The sequence below is a fragment of the Macrobrachium nipponense genome, chromosome 34 (assembly GCF_015104395.2).
Source record: "Macrobrachium nipponense isolate FS-2020 chromosome 34, ASM1510439v2, whole genome shotgun sequence".
NCBI lineage: Eukaryota > Metazoa > Arthropoda > Malacostraca > Decapoda > Palaemonidae > Macrobrachium > Macrobrachium nipponense.
The window spans coordinates 45,929,164-45,952,039 of NC_061095.1; positions in this window are offsets into that span (position 1 = coordinate 45,929,164).

Below are 22,876 nucleotides of genomic sequence, written 5' to 3' on the forward strand. Positions count from 1 at the left end.
TCAAAAAAGGAACTAAATGTGGTACTTTAACCTCAAAAAGGATCTACAATTGTCGGTACTTAACCCAGAAAGTAACCATAAATTGTAGTACTTAACCTCCAAAAGGATCTAAATTGTGGTTACTCAACTCAGAAAGGAACTAAATTGCGGGTAATTAAACCTCAAAAAGGAACTAAATGTGGTAATGACCTTCAGAAAGGAACTAAATTGTGGTACTTAACCTCAAAAGAACTAAAATTGTGAGTACTTAAACCTCAAAAAGGAACTAAATTGTGTCCTGACTCAAGAAAGGAACTACATTGTGATACTTAACCCCAGACAGAAAAGGAACTAAATTCTCGGACTTAATCTCAAAAAGGAAACGAAATGTGGTGTTAACCCTCAGAAAGGAACTAAACTGTGTACTTAACTCAAAAAGTAACTAAAATTGTGGTACTTAACTCAAAAAGGATTCTAAATCTGCTTACTTAACCTCGAAAAGGAACTACATTGTGGCGGTACTTAACCTCAGAAAGGAACTATATAAATTGTGGTACTTGATCCTCAGAAAGGAAACTAAATTGTCGGTACTTGACCTCAAAAAGGAACAAATTGGTAAAATTAACATCAGAAAGAACGAAATTTGGGAATTTAAACCTCAAAGAAAGGAAATAAAACTTGGTGGTAACTTAACCTTCAAAAAGGATCTAATTTGGTAATTAACCAAAAAGGAGCTTAAATTTGTTGTAACCTTAACCTGAAAAAGGAAACTAAAATTGGGGTACTTAACCCCTCAAAAAGGAATCTAAATTGTGGTACTTCTTAACCCTAAAAAGGAAGCTAAAAGTTGTTAGGTACTTAAATCCTCAAAAAGGAACATAAAAAAAAAAAAAAACTTATATAAATTGTGGCGTTAACCTTAACCGCAAAAAGAAAGGAACTTAAATTGTGGTACTTGACCTTCAAAAAGGAAACTAAATTGTGGTACATTAAACCTCCAGGAAAGGAATATAAATAATTGTGGTACTTGAAACCTACAGAAATCGGAACTAAAATTGTGGTTAACTTGAACCTCAAAAAAAGGAAACTAAATTGTGGTACTTTGAACCTCAAAAAGGAAAGGAACTAAATTCTTGGGTACTTGAACCTCAGAAATGGAACTAAATTCTGCGTAATTAACCTCAAAAAGAACTAAATTGTGGTACTTGACCTCAAAAAAGGAACTAAAATTCTGGGAATATTTTAACCTCCAGTAAAGGAAACTACATTATGTATTTAACCTCAGAAGGCAACTAAATTGTGGTACGTAACCTCAAAAAGGATCTAAATGTGGTACTTAACCTCAAAAAGCAACTTAAATTGTGACTTAACCTCAAAAGGAACTAAATTGTGGTTACTGACCTCAAAAAACGCAATAAATTGGGTACTTAACCTCAGAAAGGAACTAAATTCTAGTATTAACTCAGAAATGAACTAAATTATGGTAATTAACCTCAAAAAGAACTAAATTGTGGTACCTGACCAAAAAGGAGGAACTAAATTGGGGTACCTTAACACTCAAAAAGGATCTAAATTGTGGTACCTAACTCTAAAAGGAGCTAAAATTGTGGTACTTTAACCTCAAAAGGAACTAAATGTGGTACTTAACCTCAAAAGGAACTAAATTGTGGTAGTAATCTAGCGGAACTAAATTGTGGTACTTAATCCAAAAAGGAAGCTAAATTGTTTGTACTTAACCTCAAAAAGGAACTAAAATTGTGGTACTTACCTCAAAAAGGAACTAAATTGTGGTACTAACCTTAAAAAAGCGAACTAAATTGGTCGGTTACTTAACCTCAGAAAGGAACACTATATAAATGTGTAAACTTAACCTCAGAAAGGAAACTAAATTGTGGTACTTTGACCTCAAAAAGGAACAAATTGTGGTACTTGACCTTCAAAAGGAAAAAAAATGAACTAAATTTGGTACTTAACCTCAGGAAAGGAAACTAAATTGTGGTAACCTTGACCTCATAAATGGAACTAGGAATTGGTGGTAATTAACCTCAAAAAGACTTAATTGGGTACTTTGACCTCAAAGGAACTAATTTCTGTAAGTTAACCTCAGAAAGGAACTAAATTCTGGTATTTTAACCTCAGGAAAGAACTAAATTGTGGTACTTAAAACCTCAAAAGGATCTAAAATTGTGTTGTTACCTTGAACCTCAAAAAAGAAGCAACTAAATTTTGTTGGTACTTAACCTCAAAAAGGAACTAAATTGTGGTACTTGGACCTCAAAAAACGAACTAAATTGTGGTACCTTAACCTCTGAAAGGAACTAAATTTCTAGGTACTTAAAACCTCCAGGAAATGAACTAAATTCTGGTAATTAACCTCAAAAAAGAAAGAACTTAAACTTGGTGGTACCTGACCTCAAAAGGAACTAAATTTGGGGGTACTTAACCTCAAAAAGGATTCTAAATTGGGGGTGTTACCCTTAACCTCTAAAAAAGTGAAAGGCTAAATTGTGGTACTTAACCCTTCAAAAAGGGAACTAAAATTGTGGTACTTAACCTCAAAAAAGGAACTAAAATTGTGGTACGTAAAATTCTAGGAGACTAAATTGTGGTAACTTTAAACCTCAAAAAGGGAAAGGAACTAATTATAATTGGGTGGTAACTTAAACCTCAAAAGGAAATGATAACTAAATTGTGGTTACTTGACCTCAAGAAATGAACTAACTTGGTGGTAATTCCCTCAAAAAGGAACTAAAATTTTGGTTAAGCTTTACCTCACAAGGAAATAAATTCTTGGTAATTGAACCTCAGAAAGGAACTAAATTCTGGAGTTAACCTCAGAAAGGAACAAATCTGGTATTTAACCTCAGAAAGGAACTAAATTGTGGTACTTAACCTCAGATCTAAAGAATTGTGGTACTTAAACCTCAAAAAGCAAACTAATTTGTGGTACTTAACCTCAAAATGAGGGAACTAATTTTGGTAAACTTTGACCTTCCCAAAAAGGAACTAAATTGTGGTACTTTAACCTCAGAAAGGAACTAACTTGTGGTAATTAACTCAAAAAGAACTAAATTGTGGTTTACTACCTCAAAAAAGGAACTAAATTCTGAACCTCAGAAAGGAAAAACTAAATTTTGGATTTAACCTCAGAAAGGAACTAAATTGTGGTACTTAACCTCAAAAAGGATCTAAATTGTGGTACTTAACCTCAAAAAGCAACTAAATTGTGGTACTTAACCTCAAAAAGGAACTAAATTGTGGTACTTGACCTCAAAAAGGAACTAAATTGTGGTACTTAACCTCAGAAAGGAACTAAATTCTGGTACTTAACCTCAGAAATGAACTAAATTCTGGTAATTAACCTCAAAAAAGAACTAAATTGTGGTACCTGACCTCAAAAAGGAACTAAATTGTGGTACTTAACCTCAGAAAGGAACTAAATTCTGTACTTAACCTCAGAAATGAACCTAAATTCTGGTATTAACCTCAAAAAAGAACTAAATTGTGGTACCTGACCTCAAAAAGGAACTAAATTGGGGTACTTAACCTCAAAAAGGGGTAAATGTCCTGGAGAAGGCCACATGAAGATATCAGTGATATTCAATGTATTTTTACTAGAATGTGTAGGAATATTTGTAAATAGTGGTATACGAGTGAGATAATTTAGTGAAATTCAATACCAGATGAAATATTGACAATCAAACTCACGCTACTCTTGTCTTCCTCCCAGAATTTTTCTAAGTCTCTTGTTATTGTTGGCTGTGCCTTGTTTTAGCTCAAATGAGCCCTGTAAGTACTAAACTCCGCAGACAAACTAGTCCACTATGACGTCTTACACATTTGGCCAATCAGAGTTTCATTTTCTGACACCTCATCAACTTTGGCCAATGGTGCAGATGTTTGAAAATTTTCTCGGCGCGACAATACATTATCTTACCCACGGCATTTCAGTTCGTTCTTAGACATGGAGGCCATAGCAAGCACTTCATCTCATAATGCATAAGAAGTTGAAATTCCAGCTTCTTGTCCTGACTGTTTCCTAAGTTACAGTGAATTTGTTTTAACTTATTTGGGGAATATTGGAAAACTAGTGGATTTTTGCCAGACACAATTTAATTTTACAAAATAAAAATTGTCCACGTTGTCATGAAGTGTGTAGAGTAGATTATAAGAGACATTACATTATGAAAGGAAGTAGACGTAAGCGTTGTTCATATAAAGTGTCTTTGTTTGTGGGTACCTGGTTTTCCAAAGTGAACATGGACATTGAAACTAATTTGAAATTTATAGTTTTGTGGATAAAGTACTGTATGCGATTGGTCGTCATTTTCCAGGGAAGTGGTAATTAATTGGGCATTTTGGCGCAGCAAGAAAATTGGCGGCAACAATTGTATAGTGGAAATTGACAAGTCAAAATTCGGCAAACGTAAATATAATGTTGGCCGAGTAATAGACAGCCAGTGGGTATTTGGTGGTATTTGCCGCAAATCACGAGAGTTTTTCCTGGTTCCCGTGGAAACCCAGGATCGTGACACCCTGCTCTCGGTGATTAAGGAGAGGATTGAGCCAGGCACAACCATAATTTCTGACTGTTGGCGAGCATATGATTGTCTGGCAGAGGAAGGCTTTAAGCATTTGGCTGTTAACCACAGCCTTCACTTTGTTGATCCCCAGACACAGGCTCTTACCAATACTGTGGAGAGGAAGTGGCAGGACGTGGAGAATTCAGTGCCAAAATTTGGCAGTAGAAAACAACACTTCGTTGGGTACCTGACCACTTGCTACTTTAAGTTGCATGTCAGAGAACCTTCGCAACGGCTTCATGTTTTCCTCAAAACATCAGCACATCCTTATCAACCAAAAGTTTAATGTAAGCTTCATTAATTTATAGAGTATATTATAATGATGGTAGTATAATGATGTATACAGCAGTACCATCGCTTTGGATTTGGTTTGATGGATGTGTTAGGTAGTGCCCTTAAGGGGGGGTTGCAGAGGGGGCAGAGCCACCCCCCCCTCTAGGCCTAGGTAGGGTACGGGGCCCCAGGTTAGGTTAGGCGGTTGTGTTTGGTTTGGTAGTGTCCCGAAAATCACTGTGGCCTTAAGGGTGGGTCGCTAGGCCTAGGGAGGGGTATGGGGCCCTAGGTTAGGTTAAGTGGTTGTGTTAGGTCCGGTAGTGCCCGCAAATAACTTTTCTCCTCCTCCCCAAACCCAAAAACCCAGCTTCCCACTGGGGTCCCCCATAATTGTAGTAGTAGGTTTATGCTTACATTTTGTGTGTAAGAGTAAGTCATAGTTTCTTTTTTATTCATTTCCTCATGTTTCTATGCAATGTGCAACACCAATCTGGTCGTTTTTTGCAGTTTTGCGCCGTTAATACTTGAAAAACGGGTGCAGCCTTCTGGACATTTGGGAACTAAATTGTGGTACTTGACCTCAAAAGGGAACTAAATTGTGGTACTTAACCTCAGAAAGGAACTAAATTGTGGTACTTGACCTCAGAAAGGAACTAAATTGTGGTACTTAACCTCAGAAAGGAACTAAATTGTGGTACTTGACCTCAAAAAGGAACTAAATTGTGGTACTTAACCTCAAAAAGGAACTAAATTGTGGTACTTAACCTCAGAAAGGAACTAAATTGTGGTATTTAACCTTAAAAAGGAACTAAATTGTGGTACTTGACCTCAGAAAAGAACTGAAGGTACCGAAATAAATAAATGTAACTGCATATGAACCCTTGTAAGTTATTCAAAAATTAGTTACTTTATAATGTTCGCAAAATTAAAAGCTAATTCACCATAGCTTGGATGTCAGCCAAGAGGCATTAAAAATTATAACATATTAAGTCCTTTTCCTGGTTTAGAAGCAAGAAGCACAGAGACTTTTGACCGCTCAGCTATCTAGAGAGGTACAGAGCCAAGTGGCGGATCTGGTAGGCCGCCGCGCAGGCCTTGGCCTAGGGCACCACACGCAGCAAAAATAAAGTAATAAAAAACAATAAAAAAAATTAATTATGCAATAATAATAGTATAGCATCAATGATAATAATCTAGAGGTGCTTAATTAGGAAATAACTCCATGAAACCTAACACCATAAATAAAGTCTCCTAAGGTCATTGACCTAAGGCCATATTATTATTACCCAGGGGGTTATAGTTATTTCCAAGGTGTACTAGTGAATTCAGTATCAATACAGATATATGGCTCTTTAGTAACAATGACCACATTACAGGGTAGATCTAGTGTACCTATCCGCGGCGGCCCAGAGTATGGCAGTTGCAGTTTTTCTATGCAGTTTTACCTCCTGAGCAAGAATTTGAAGTAATATTTATTCGGACGACTCTAATTTACCTTTGAACTCTATCCTACGGTAAAGGGGATTCCCATTGGGAACCGGGGTTTTGGGTGGGGACAAAACCCCAACTCTATCCTACGGTAAGGGGGACCCCAGTGGGAACCGGGGTTTTGGGTGGGGAGAAACCACTTGGGGGAGATTTTGCCGTGTTATTGTGGTATTTCCCACATTTATCACTTTTAAAAACACGAAATACAGGCGGAAATAAGAAATAACAAAACTAGCTATAGTGGAGCCGTTCCACATCCATATTTGTCTACTACCACTACTACCACAACAATGAATCCTACTACGCATGCGCTAATGCTACTGCGCATGCGCTAACTGTAAGGGAGCTTTTGGCCTAAACTCGGACTTCTTAGTGAGGAAAGAAATGGGGGTACGGGAGGGATATATGTATTTAGCCAAACACGTTACAGTATGACCCCTACATTGCTACCGGACTGAGTGAAGGATTGGGTGGTAACAGGGTTCCCAGATTTGGCAGTTTCTCGCCAAATTTGGCTTTTTTTCCTAATTTGGTGGGTAAAAATTCACTTTGGCTGGTTAGTTGGTATTTTGGCTGGTTTTCAAACACTTTTCTATTGAGCTAAACACTGATCCCACGTTTGAGGAATCTCTCCCCAGATTGGGAATTTTTGAAGGTTTTCAGGAAAATCTGGGGAATTTGAATAGGTTTTCAGTAAAAACTTGGTAACATTTAAGCAAAATATGTAGATGGAATTAAAATAAAATTCACACACACACCAGATGACCGCAAAACAGGCTGCCGGATTCTCAGGGAACGAGCCTCATTTCAAAATTTCAATTCATTCTCGTTTTTTTTCCTGCATTCTTATATTAGTTTATATTATCTAACTAAAACTATGATGCCGCTATACAAGCATATATATGATAAAAAATATGCATTTATAAAGATAGATATAACGCACATATATTTGCCGGTTATTTGGGTTGGTTTGGATTACCATTTGGCGGGATTTTGGCTGGTTTCATGGTAGACTTTGGCTGGTTGGTAGTGGTGTCATCTGGGAACCCTGGCTGGTAACCATACGTTGAGTTACATAAAAGCATTTAGCTATTTTGTTTATTAAACATGTTATGTGAATTCTAGTGTTTATTCCTTTTCATTTTTCCATAGTATTTGTATAATAACTGTTTTGAAATATCCCCACCTAATCATTTCACCATATATAACTTGAAATATTATGTTATAATTGAGGACAGACACCAAAAATGCCTACGTGTTGATATAGAACTCAGTTTTAGGACGTTTCGATACCTACCTACCTACCTACCTGTTACGTGAAATTGCACATTGCGTTGCATATTACATACACACTCCCTATATCATTTATACACAAGTCAATCCCTCCCCTTTCCAGTATTCACGACTGGCTCTTTACGTTACACCATTTACAATGCATTTCTCACCGATACCAATACCTATATTAAAGTTTGCCATTATTATTATAAAACCTACATTTCAATATATAATTTTTAAATATATATGAGTTTGCCATTATTCTTATAAAACCTACATTTCAATATATTCCATTCTACACTTTTACAGACATTACAATTTACACCTCCCTTCCAGTTTCCTTACTATTACGCAGTTATGTATGGTTACTTTTTACATTTTACAACACTTCCACACCCATCAAAGTTAGGTTTATATGTCATTTTACCTACTGGGGGCCAAATCCCATCCCCCGGTTAGGCAACATACCCTTAGGTTTAGTTTGTTATATGTTGGTTTACCTACTAGTTTTACTTCCTTGAAGGGGGTTACCCGGTTAGGCTAGGTTGGTTAGTTCTTCAAGGGTGGATACCGGGGGGGGGGGGGGTTACATTCCCTACTTGGTTACCTACTAGGTTATTTTTGGTTGGTTGTTACATCCTTACTAGGTTAGGTTAGGCCTTAAGGGGGGTTACAGGGGGGGGTGGTCAGGCAATGGAGCCCCATATTCATACTAGGTTAGGTTAGGTTAGGTTGGTTAGGTTACATTCCTTACTAGGTTACGTTAGGTTTAAGGCCTTTAAGGGGGGGTACGGGGGGGCGAAACCCACCTGGTCAGGCAATATTCCCTACTAGGTTAGGTTGGTTAGGTTACATTCCTTACTAGGTTACGTTAGGCCTAGTATTTCCCTACTAGGTTAGGTTAGGTTACGTTCCTTACTAGGTTAGGTTAGGCCTAAGTTAAGGGGGGGGTACGGGGGGCGAAGCCCCCCTGGTCAGGCAATGTTCCCTACTAGGTTAGGTTAGGTTAGGTTGGTTAGGTTACATTCCTTACTAGGTTAGGTTAGGCCTTTAAAGGGGGGGTACGGGGGGGGGGGGCGAAGCCCCCCTGGTCAGGCAATATTCCCTACTAGGTTAGGTTAGGTGGTTAGGTTGGTTAGGTTACATTCCTTACTAGGTTAGGTTAGGCCTTTAAGGGGGGGGTACGGGGGGGCGAAGCCACCCTGGTCAGGCAATATTCCCTACTAGGTTAGGTTAAGGTTAGGTTTGGTTAGGTTACATTCCTTACTAGATTAGGTTAGGCCTTTAAGGGGGGGTACGGGGTGCCGAAGCCCACCTGGTCAGGCAATATTCCCTACTAGGTTAGGTTGGTTAGGTTACATTCCTTACTAGTTACGTTAGCCTAGTATTTCCCTACTAGGTTAGGTTAGGTTACGTTCCTTACTAGGTAGGTTAGGCCTTTAAGGGGGGGTACGGGGGGCCAAGGGGGGCCCCCCAAGCCCCCCTGGTCAGGCAATGTTCCCTACTAGGTTAGGTTAGGTTAGGTTTGGTTAGGTTACATTCCTTACTAGGTTAGGTTAGGCCTTTAAGGAGGGGGGGTACGGGGGCGAAGCCCCCCTGGTCAGCCAATATTCCCTACTAGGTTAGGTTGGTTAGGTTACATTCCTTACTAGGTTACGTTAGGCCTAATATTTCCCTACTAGGTTAGGTTAGGTTACGTTCCTTACTAGGTTAGGTTAGGCCTTTAAGGGGGGTACGGGGGGGCGAAGCCCCCCTGGTCAGGCAATGTTCCCTACTAGGTTAGGTTAGTTAGGTTACATTCCTTACTAGGTTAGGTTAGGCCTTTAAGGGGGGGTACGGGGGGGCCAAGCCCCCCTGGTCAGGCAATATTCCCTACTAGGTTAGGTTAGGTTAGGTTACATTCCTTACTAGGTTAGGTTAGGTTAGGTTGGTTAGGTTACATTCCTTACTAGGTTACGTTAGGCCTTTAAGGGGGGTATGGGGGGGCGAAGCCCCCTGGTCAGGCAATGTTCCCTACTAGGTTAAGGTTAGGTTAGGTTGGTTAGGTTACATTCCTTACTAGGTTAGGTTAGGCCTTTAAGGGGGGGTACGGGGGGGCGGGGGCGAAGCCCACCTGGTCAGGCAATATTCCCTACTAGGTTAGGTAGGTTAGGTTGGTTAGGTTACATTCTACTAGGTTACGTTAGGCCTAGTATTTCCCTACTAGGTTAGGTTAGGTTACGTTCCTTACTAGGTTAGGTTAGGCCTTTAAGGGGGGGGTATGGGGGGGCGAAGCCCCCCTGGTCAGGCAATGTTCCCTACTAGGTTAGGTTGGTTAGGTTACATTCCTTACTAGGTTAGGTTAGGCCTTTAAGGGGGGGTACGTGGGGGCGAAGCCCCCCTGGTCAGGCAATATTCCCTACTAGGTTAGGTTAGGTTAGGTTGGTTAGGTTACATTCCTTACTAGGTTACGTTAGGCCTAGTATTTCCCTACTAGGTTAGGCCTTTAAGGGGGGTAGGGGGTAGGGGGGCAAAGCCACCTGGTCAGGCAATATTCCCTACTAGGTTAGGTTACATTCCTTACTAGGTTAAGTTAGGCCTTTAAGGGGGGGTACTGGGGGCAAAGCCCCCTGGTCAGGCAACATTGCCTACTAGGTTAAGTTCCCTACTAGGTAAGGTTACATCCCCTGCTAGGTTAGGTTATGTTAGGTTGGTTTGGTTCTTTAAGGGGGGTTACAGCAGGCCCAACCCCACCCCTGGTCAGGCAACATCCCCTACAAGTTTCATTAGTTTTGTTATATGCTAACCTATGTTTAATTTGGTCATTTGTATTTATTAAAACAACTATAGGCCCTATTACACATTTACCACCCAGGACTTAAATCCCACCCCCTCCTGGGCCCGTTATATATGTATTTGTATTATTTCATATTTTGAACCCATCCCACATTTACATTTAGTTCCATTAAACTACCCATTTACTTTTATTACCCTTAACATTGCCAACTTATCTTGTTAAGTGCTTGTTCATTTACCTCAGCCCCACCCTGCCTCAACCAATAGCATCAAAGCATTTTTACTACTCCACCCCACCTCTCCCACCCTGTTTTCTACGGTCTGGCCTCCTGCCACCTCCTAACTGTAGAACTCCAACACTGTTGAATCTGCCGCCATGACATCCACTGCTGCATCTACTTCACGCTCGCCCCAGCCCCTCACCAGGAACTCTTTGCCAACTTCATGTAACAATTGTTACATGAGTTACAAAGATTTTTCTGCCTTTTACTCAGGTAATTATGATCGACTAATCGGTTTTTGCCAGGACCACGGCCTCCTGAGAAAGCAGGTCTTTTGCCCCCATTCAGTCAACTCCAAGATACGGGAGGAGAATGTATAACTTCGTCGGGTACTTGGCTGTTGCTTATTTCAAGCTGCATTTTGAGGAACCCAAGACCCGCCTCCAGCATTCTTAAAAGTAGCTGCTGCTTTGTACCCTCCACCCCTTTAAGGTAAGGTCCAAACATTATTCTTAATTATTATGTTTTAGGAAAGTGAGTGTTAGGCTTTCGCCGAGAGTTGCGCCAAGGTATGTTACTATTCAGTGGGGTGCTGCTAAGACAACTCGTACCTTCCACCTTACCCCGCCCTCCCCCTGTGCGTTACCCCCCGCCCTCCCCCCTTAGTGAACATATGCTCCGTGGTGGTTGGGGAATTTAAACATGGCGGCTGTGTTTACATCTCCTTCACCGTAACGAATACTTGGTACCTTCCTATAGGACCGTTCTTCGGTGACTTAGACTATGGCAATTGACATTTTCTATGTTATTTTAGTTGCTTTACAAGGGTTGTAAGGAATATTTTTTTCGTTTGGTTGGAACTAAACTTTAATATACCTTTGAGTTTGGTGCGGCTATTATGTAACTTTCAAAGGTCAATTACTGCTTAGTTACAGCCGGCCGAATGGATATTATTTTAAACTAATCTTGTACAGTAACTAAAATAACATAGGAATCAGTCAATTGCCATAGTCTAAGCCACAGCGGATTGCTTCTGTAGAAATACCCATTACAGTATTACAATGCTGGTATTACCTACTACATTACAATGTTGTTATTGCCACATTCACATTACGATGTTGTCATTACCAATTACGGACGATTGCCAACTCGACCGCACTCAAATTTCCCGCTAGGCCTAGTTATAGATTAAACATATAGCAAATAATTTTTTTATCATCTGGAATGGTACACATATGAAACTGAACAAACTTACCATAAAATGGACTGTACAAAAAAAATTTTGATGTAGAAGGCTGAGGCTCTGAATCGACATCTAGGATGCCTCACTTGTATACGTAGGCCTGTTATAGGTAATTCCAAGGTTCCAATCTTTAGCAGGACACATTTAAGTAGTTGGTAGGTAAACAACATTTATTATTTCTACCTAGTCAACATTGTCAGTGCCTATCGCTACAAGATTACGTAATTCCAGCTTTTTCTTTTTCAATTCTCCTTCCAAAAGCATCAACAATTGACTCTACACTACATGCTTCTAATTCAAAAAGATTTAAAAAGGTCGACACAACGTTTTTGTCATTAATGCTGAAATGTTTGCTTATATGGTGCTTTTACGTTGCATGGAACCAGTGGTTATTCAGCAACGGGACCAACGGCTTTACGTGACTTCCGAACCACGTCGAGAGTGAACTTCTATCACCAGAAATACACATCTCTCACTCCTCAATGGAATGGCCGAGAATCGAACCTGGGACCACCGAGGTGCGTAATGCTGAAATGTATGACAACAATGCCTGACACTGTGTGAACACTTATGTCATTGAACTGCCATCTCCAGTGTCATTCACTAAACAATTTCCAAAATGGGGACCAAATACATTTTTAATAATCTCAGAACATTAATTTTTGCCCTGTGCATCTTAATTTTGGAAGTAACTTTACTGTCATCAACCGTAGATCTCAGCATATAGCTATCTGTTAAATGATCACAATAAACAACAACAGGCTTCAGATGAGTTTCCTTGAACTTCCCGTATCCAGTCTTTGAATTCATAAGCCTTAGGCTATTCACTTTTTAATTTCTGTTTGTATTGTTTCACTTTTGGCATGATTGACGACTATAGACCCAAGCACTAATATCAACGCTGAGAGATCTGAATGACTACAGAAATATTTCGGAAAAACTAACTGTCAACGTCATTCAACAGAATCCGGATCACCCGACTGGAGAACGTTCAGTTTCTGACAGTCAAGTAATGAACGTGTAATACCTCCTACACCCACAGTTCGATTCAACTTCCGAATTACCGCCCGGGCCCCGGCCGCAGCGATGCTCTTTGTGATACGAAAGTATAATTTTGATACTTTTTCAAAAAAGTGTACTTTTTTACGACGCAGGTTAGAATGATACAAAATGGAAATTTTTGCTCAAAAACATGATATTCTTACGTTTTTACTAAACAGATTGGTTATTTTCTATCTTTGTAATTTTCCATTACTTATTTATATGCACATTTCCCTAAACATAGGTTTTGGAATCCTAATTTTTATCTAATCAGAAAATACCATCCTCCAGTTTATTTTCTAGCCTAGGTTAAATGTTTATGAAGGATTACAGGAACTTCAACTCTATGTACTCCGACCTAGTGTTAATAATTGCTTGCAACTGAGTGTCGAGTCAACACAGCAACGGTCTGTGATCTCTTGTAGTAAGAACCTCTTTAAGAGCGTTAAGTTGGTATGGTATATATCCCTATTACTCATTTTTGTTTGAATCAAAACCTTATAGTAATGGTATTCAAATTCGTATGTTATATACTTTATAGACGTAGAGGTAGGAGTTAAGAAGGTTTCTGACAAGGAAACTACAGAACAGGTTTTATATCTGAGCCCTACTTGCACTGTTCACGTTACGGTAGCCTATAACTTTATGGTAATGGCTATTCATACAGAACTACAGGATGTTATTTTCTGTATAGACGTTGAGATAGGAACTAGGGAAGTTTTTGAGAATGAAACTCTACAGATCACAGGTCTTATGCCTGAGCCATACTTGTATTGTTTACGTCGTGGGTGCCTATTTCTGTTTGATACTACTCAGTCACACAAAGTGACAACATAAGTAGTATAACTGCACAAGACTACAAGTTATCAATATTTCAAGTTCAACGTCAACCAGTGTGTTAGTTGCTAGATCCTCACTAAATTTCCCCAGCTGGTAGACGGGGCTCATTATGATCAGTATAATGATGAGTGGAGGCAATTAACATTTCAAGAGAAATTAATTCAATCAAATGCTCCTATTAAATTTTGGTGCTGTCAGGAAAATGAAATGCAGCAATGGGACACCTATATTCCCTAAAATTTCTCAGTTTATGCTAGATTTAATGGTGCTTCCACACTCTTCTGGTGCTGTGGAAAGAATATTCTCACAGGTGAAATTAGTAAAAACTTATGTGTGGAACAGACTGAATACGGAATCAGTAATTGGCATTTTGTTGACTAAAGGGAATGGAAGAGATAAAGATTGCTATGAATGGGAGCCAAGTGAATCAATGATTCGATCAGCTCAATCCCTGCATAAGGTAGATGAATAATGGTTATCCAGCAGCAGCTTGTGTATTACATAATGAACATAAGGTGATAATTAGATATAGAATGAATATTTTGTTGAATTTAATATAAGTTGATGCCTATACAAATTCTATAAATGGTATTATTATATCAGGCAACCTGTAGTTCATAATAACATACTAAACACATGCTTTATAGTTCATAATAAAATACTAGAATTATAGACAAATGTATTTTTGTACTAAATGTTCTTAACAAAATAGACATGTCACTGTGTGGTTCCAGACGAACGACCAAAGCTGCGTTGATGTAAATATGTACTTATTATTTTAGTCATACAAATTTCTCTTATGTTGTGCAGGATGATGTGATACTTTTCTGAAAAAGTGATGATACATTCTTAGTTTCTTGAAAACTTCACGATATTTTTTAATTTATCACGACTCACGAGCAACAATGGCTGAAAGTAATAAACTACACTAGTGTTGTAACTGTTATTGTATTCTTAACTATTCAACTAGTTTATTATGCTAAATCATATTGATAAAGCATTTAAGAATTTAACAAACCCATCAATTTATACAAATGTTTACAATGAAACAGTCTGACCCCATTACAGAAGTCGCCACAACCCGAATGACATAAATCAATTATGTTAAAAGCAAGAACATTTGAAAGTATATTACTTTTAAATTGCAATTTTTCTGAAGTGAATAATGATTATCAACAAATATACGAAATAATTGTAATAAATTCTATTAATTATCATTGATTTTCTACGCTATTATGTGCACTGTACTTCACTGTACCTCGCCGGAAGTCAGTCAGCACAGTCGTACATAAACATTGGTCTGTCAGAGTCCAGGGGTCCTCATCAGGCGTCCTATCGATGAATCTAACCTCCCCTTTCACGCTTTACCTCACTTAGGAGCAGCCTTTAGGGCAAAGGCCATTGAGTGAATGGGAAGGCTGGTGTGAATCTCGGGATTCCGAACGCCAACCAAGATGGCGACGGGCAGACCCATACTACCCCTCCCAGATTAAAGTGTTTATCATAACATTATCAGATAAATATTCAATATTTTACTTTAAACATAATTTAGAATTTTTATATACTATATATATATTTCATAAAAATTAATCTGACGGCGATTGAAAGCAAAATGTAGCATTTCGAACATAGTAAATTATTTTCCTTCTTTTTACAGAGAAATTCCTTACCTGGAGTTGCTGTGGTGCAAACGTTCTTGGCTATTGTAAATTAATGGGTTTGTGAAATTCTGTAATGCTCCATTAAACCGGGCATATAAAACTCCGCAATTTAACTCTAAATGTACCTATCATCAAGCTCTCATGTAACCTCTAAGGTGTACGTTGACTCGTGTTGGCACTGCGGGGCTGTTCACCAGGTCTGCCAGATGCTTTTGGCTAAAAGTAGCACAATTATTGAAAAAGTCGTAAGTTTCTGGTAATATATGTATATAACCAAGGTATATAGAATAAGGGAGACCACTCTATATACCTTGTATATAGCATAATACAAATTATTATTATCATATCTCTACGTGTATTGTATACACACACATTTATAGCATAATAAAGTTATTTACATTTTAGTAGTTAATCCTGGCTATATGGTACACGTTTCCTTTTCAAAACTAGTTTTTTTTCCTCTCAAAAATATCTTATTGCCATTTTAAACAAACTTAAATTGTTCCTTTTCAAAACTGAAGTACATTTCCTCCTTTCAAAATCAATAACTTTTTCTTGAAAAATTAGTACACTTTTCATTTTCGCAACTAAAGTTAACTTCTTCCTTGTTAGAAAAAAAAAAATAAAGCATACACTACTCTTCCAAATTTAACTAGAGTACCAAGTCATTCAGTTGCTTTCCACATAATCATCATCTTTCTCATTTTGATAGATTGAAGAGTCATATTTCAAAATGGATCTTTTGGGTTCAAATGTTGAACAACATTTGCCATTCAATTCCAGGCTGATCTTTATTCTCAATGTTGAGGTTAAAAGCTCTGAGCCCATTCGATTTCCCAACTTGGTTTTAACTCATGTAGCTCTAAAGAAAACCCTTTCAACTAGAGCATTACTTAGTGGAAGGCTGTAGACTTTTAATGCAAATTCTGATATGTCCTTTAAAACTAATTCACCTCTTACATTGGTTACATCAACTGACTTTATCCAAAACTCAGTTCCTGATGTTGGGACTTTCCCTTTGAAAATATTTACTCGAGTCAAGATTCAATAAATTTCGCCACTGACTCAATATCTGCTATCTTAAGACTGATCATCAGCTAATTCTAGAGGTAATTCAGAAAATGGGGGTAGTGTCGTCAGTAGATCATTGGTGTGATTATTATTATTATTATTTCGGAAGGAGACCCTCTCGTAGACATGTTTTGTTAAAAATGACTGCTGCTTCAGCACTATTAATCTTGTAAAGTCTTCTCTATCTTTCTGATGACGGCTTTCTCGTTTGCTTAGACTGGCGAGCAACGCACCAAAGGGCATGGTAAAATTCGGTTGAGTCATTTGATTTATTATTGCTTATACAATTCTCTCTCTCTCTCTCTCTCTAATGCGACGTTTCCTCCTGATCGACAGGACATTATCAACTGCTGAGGGACTGAATTCCAGTGGCGAGTCCATCTCCTTTTATCAAGAGCTCGCAACACCACGATAAAAGGAGATGGACTCGCCACTGGAATTCAGTCCCTCAGCAGTTATCGCTTGATAATGTCCTGTCGATCAGGAGGAAACGTCGCGTTAGAGAGAGAGAGAGAATTGTATAAGCAATAATAAATCAAATGACTCAACCGAATTTTACCATGCCCTTTGGTGCGTTGCTCGCCAGTCTAAGCAAACGAGAAAGCCGTCATCAGAAAGATAGAGAAGACTTTACAAGATTAATAGTGCTGAAGCAGCAGTCATATTACTATTATTATTATTATTATTATTATTATTATAATACAAAATGAATGGAAGTAGCCCAGATCGAATAACAGAGCCCAAGTCAAATCAAAAGTAGCCCAAAAAGTCGCAAGTAGCAGACTGTGAAATCTGGTCGCCCAAAGATGTAAAAAGTAGCCCAATTTGTGATTTGTAGCCCAATCTGGCAACCCTGCTGATCACTTTAAACCAGGTATAACTCCATCACATATATGTAATTAACAGTGCTGCATGCATGGTTAGTCTTGGTCCATAAACCGGGCATTATTATCACGTCAGCACTTTTGGTGCCAGATCTGGCTTTTTTTTTTCTTTTTTTACATACGTTTAGAGATCCTAATTAAATCTTCTCAACTGGCATCTAGCTCCAAGAATAACAATCTGGTACTATTTTGGCATTTTTTCACACTTGTGAATCTGATTTTTATTATTATTCAATATAAAGAAAATTACGTTTCCCAACTATTGCTCGTTTTGGTATTCAAAGCCGATTTGTAACGAGATCCGAACATGTTCAATACATTACACTTGAACAGGCCTCAGCGGAGACGTGGTTGATCCGCAGTACTCGGTAAAGGCTCATCATCGGCTTCAGTTTGAGTCTAGCCACCGTGAAGTGATCACTGATATTTGTATTACATGTTGGAAGTGTAATTCCAAGAGTAATGGTAAATGATATCGTGCTGTTGTTTTGGAATATCTCTCTGCAAAACATATAACTACCCTTTACAATGAGTAAAGATTTGAAAAAGAATTATACTCAGAAATTCTGTAGAGAACGGTTGCAAATGAAACAGTTTGAAAAATGGCTACGAGCGGACCCAGGCGACAACACTGAAGCCCACTGTGCATTCTGCAGGTGTGACAGAGGTGCTGAATTTAGTTTGTTAACCAAACATGCTGAAACAAAGAAACATATCTTCGAGCCCGTTCTAAGTAGTCCCAGTGTTGAATTTCATAGTACAGAAAACTAGTTATACTGCTAATGTTGAAGGAAACTTGCTCAATATTTATTCTGTCACTCTTCAATCAGCACGTGTGACCATTTGATAGATCTTTGCAAGAATGTTGTAACAGATAGCTATTACCAAGAGTGAAAATGCACAGAAGCAAATGTACTACTGTAATAAAGAATGTTCTGGGACCATACTTTAAAGAAAATCTGGTTGCTGACATTGGAAATGGAAAATTTAGTTTGCTACTGGACGAGATTAATGATATATCTGTCAGAAAAAATGTTAGGCATTGCTATCATTTATTTTGGTAAAAGTAGGAAAAAAGTGGTTCACACATTTTTAAGCCTTGTTGTGCTAGAAAGTTGGGATGCAAACGGTATCATAGATGCTTTGATAAGGGAACTTTCAAACTTGAAACTGAGTCTGGCTAACTTGTTAGCCATTGGTACAGATGACGCCAGTGTCATGGTGGGAGTTAACAATGGTGAAAGAGGAAGTTCCGTCGCTGATTCTTGTAAAATGTGCTTGTCATTCTTTGCAATTGGTAATATCACATGCTTCAGCAGAATTTTTGCGTAGAAACATTGAATTTCTAATCGCTGAAACATATAAGTGGTTTTCATACTCTACTTCAAGACAAGCTGCCTATACTCAGCTCTTTAGTGCCATTAATGACAATCAAACTCCTCTGAAAATTGTGAATAATTGTTCAACAAGGTGGCTTACAATTGAACCAGCTGTTGGTAGGATTTTAAACCAATGGCTCATTTTGGAATTGCTAGTTCTACTGAAAAATGCTACACTGCTCAAATATTGCATGAAATGTATAAAGATGAAAGGAATTTGTTATACATTTTGTTCTGAATCCAGTAATGTGGACAAAACTAAAGTTTTTGAAGATCTCTCCCGTTTAGTCAAATCTGTTGCACATATGTTGATACATCCTACAAGCAGAATAGATCTAGTTGAATTGGACCCGGACATAGTAGAGTATTAGCTTGGATCCAAATCCAAATCTCAGGTACAGGTTTGAAAGGAAAGTAACCGAATTGAGAACTATGAATCAAATTAGTGAGGAAGATGCAGATGCACGTATCATAAGGAATAGATCCAAGGCGTTCCCAGTGAATCTCTTTCGACAACTTAAACATGAAGCAAGTAGCATGGTTTTTTCGGTTGAAAATACATTGCAACCAATAAAGAAGCCAATTAAGCAAATCTTGGAAACTAGTATGTGGAATTCATAGAAGAAATTGCCTCTGATGCGTATCAGTATAACAGCACACATCTAAATAAATGGACAAATGTGGAAAAACTGAAAATTTTTGGTTGGAAGTGAATGAATACCATTAAGATGCTTCTGGCGTGAATCCTTTCAAAAAACTCTCCAATTGTGCTCTGAATTTACTTCTACTACCAAATTCAAATGCTGAAGTGGAGAGAGTGTTCAGTTCTATGAACTTAGTAAAAAACAAAATGAGAAATAGGATGGAATTACCTTTGTTGAAAAGTATCCTCTATGCGAAGTGTGGCCTGAAGTGTACTGATATGTGTTGCAAAGACTATAACTCATAAAATGTATTTTAAATATGAGTACCTATATCCTGGAAGATCAGGAAGAAATTAATCAAGAAAACATTTTGGATATTATATTTGAATAAAGTTCAATTTAAGTCAAATTTCTCAGCAGCTTTTAGCATACTTACATACACAATTTCTAGAGGTAAGTTGCTTATATATTCATGCATATTAAAAAAAATTCTAGCTCATTTTTCATCTCCAACTCTAAATTTTTAGCCCTTATTCAGCATTTTTCTGTGGCCAATCTGGTGCTTTTTGGGTAATTCCATTTGGCAACACTGATCATAATGTCTGCCGCATATATATAACTAACAACCTTGTAGGTTGTGAGATCATAAGAGTTGTCTCATACAGGGTTGTTCATATTAAACTGGGGATAATAATTATGCAACTAACAACCTTGTGAGACTATAGTGCTGTCTCTACAGGGTTGGTCCATACTAAACCGGGCATAGTAATCCCTGTCAAATGAAAGTAAATAACAACCTGTGGGTTGTGAGACCATAGTGTTATCTCTAATAAGATTGGTCCAAATTAAATCAGGTATAATCTCCACCACATAAATGTAGCTAATAACCTTGTGAGTTTACAGTGTTGTCTCTGACAGGGTAGGTCCATATTAAACCGGCCATAATTATCTCCATCACATAAATACAACTAACAACCTTATAAGGTATTAGACTGTAGTGTTGTCTCATACATGGTTGGTCCATACTTAAACTGGGTATAATAATCTCTATCATATAAAAGTAACTAACAACCTGTAGGTTGTGAGACCATAGTCTGGTCTCATACAATGTTGGTCTATATTAAACTGGGAATAATAATCTCCAACACACACACACACACATATATATATATATATATATATAATATATATTATATATCTATATATATATATATATATATATAACTGACCGCCTTGTGAGACCACACCAGTGTCTCCTCATACGGGACTGTTCCATATATAATTAAACCAGGCATAATAATTTCTGTCACATAAATATGACTATATATAGCAACCTTGTGAGGCCATTGTGTTGTCTCTGACAGGGTTGGTCTATACTTTGCGAAATTCCTCTGGGTACCACTGCTTAGTAACCCAGATCCCCAACCTTTATACCTTCTTAGAACCCCAAAATCAATTTTTCAGTTGGATATTTGGAGAGTCTATGCTTTTATTTATGTGGACTATGACTCAGTCTGTACTTATTCTTCTCTTCAGGTAAGCTTCTCAGGAATAAAGTAATGTGATTAACTTGTTTGTTTTTGATTAAGCTGGCGTTATGCCAGCGTGAGCTCTTGCTCGCAGAACATCCAGTAAATATTCGCGTTTGCTTCTATTTATAGTTGACAGACCATTTCTTCATTTGTCGACTGCGTCTTCAGGACAATATAACAAACTGACTGAATTAATTGCAAAAATACTATTTGAGTGGTATACAATGCACCTTCCTCATTCTACTCACACTTTGGTCAAATCGTATTCCTCAGAAAACTACTTCGCCTTCGCTGGCAGAATATGCTGCTTGAACCTTTTCCTCTTGTGCCGCAGAATGCTGAATGACTGCATATTGCTCACAACCATTAGCAAAATTAGCAAAATAAACAAAAGCCAACTTCGAATTTTATGAACTGACCTTGGTTGATTTCCCAGATGGTGTCCCCAAGGGTTTTACCCTAGGTATGTATCCACTTTTGTGGCGTGTTTAGCTGACAGATCTAAATTCTATTATATTGATTATAGGAACAGTTCCAGCATGGTTTATACAATACTTCTCTCTATGAGTACATGGATTTAGATCATACAAAAGGGATGAAATCTCAGCTTGGCAGTGTTGGGCGAGGCGTTACTTACTGTAGTTGCCTAATTGTTGGACCTCTTACACAAAAATTGTATCCACAGCAATAAAGTTCAAATTCAAAATGTTTATTGATATATCTACCTACAGATTTCAAAAGATTCCAGGCAAAAATAATAATAAAAACGTAAATAAAATTAAAAAGTTGGGAAAAGCAAATATTTTACATGAAAAGAATTTTAACCCAATTTATACAAAAGCAAATGGCAAGCTATAATGCAAATTTTATACAAATCAAATGATGATATACTATAGCAAATTTACAATAGGCAAAAGCCATACAAAACAAATATAACAAAAGTAAATGTTATATAAAAAGAAAAATGTTAAGAAAAGGTACAAAAAAAAATCGTGATACAAAATCATACTAAAGGACAGGCGAATGGCTCACAGTTATTTATTCCAAACAGCAGTAAAGCACATCTGAAATCAGTAAAAATTGAGAACAAAATATATGTGGATTAATGTCATTATAAAATTTAATCATTTAGAGTTAAAGTTCTTATTACCTGGTACTTAACATAACAATCTGCTTCTTGTGTCTTTGACGCTGATTTGACCGTTGGACCAGCGATAGTTCCTGGAAACCATTATTTAACGAATGCATACGCTTACATTTTTGGATGTCTATGCTGTCTCTAGTTCACTATGAAATAGTCAATGACATTATGTCGAGAAATAACATTGAAAAAATATTTAAAGTTGGGAGAACTACGAATAATTTATAACGATAAAGAAGAGCTGGGTGAACTCAGAGTCAAAATAACAGGGTCTGCTCACAAGGCGGTACTAAAACCTATCCCCGCCGCTTGTGAAACGTCATCAGTTACAAAAGGACCATATCTTTATGAAACTATACTTGCGATAACATTTTCATATAACTATTTTTGCGATGGCGATTTTTATATAAATTTTCCTTTTATTTTATGTTGCCGTATACTACGTTAAAGTACAAAGAATGCTCTTTCAAATGATATATAGCACAATAACGATTACTTTCAAATCCATAAGCGCGCACAGAAAAAATTATCTACGCACACAAAAATGTGCAATTACTTCATCCGTCAACCTACATACATTCACGTTTCGTAGCCTAGCTGACTAAGGGATGATGATAGAAAGAAACTGAAAAATGGATTAGAAAGCTGATAAAATTTGCTATATAATGCATAAATAAAATTGATAGGTATTCTTAGAAATTTTCGAGGAATTCTAGGTCAAAGACGGACCAAAATGTTTAAATTTTATGTAAATATTTACCACATTTTTCTTACATAATTTTTCATCTTATTACGTTTTTCCACATACCATGTAAAAGTACAAAGAATGCCCTTTCAATTGGTATA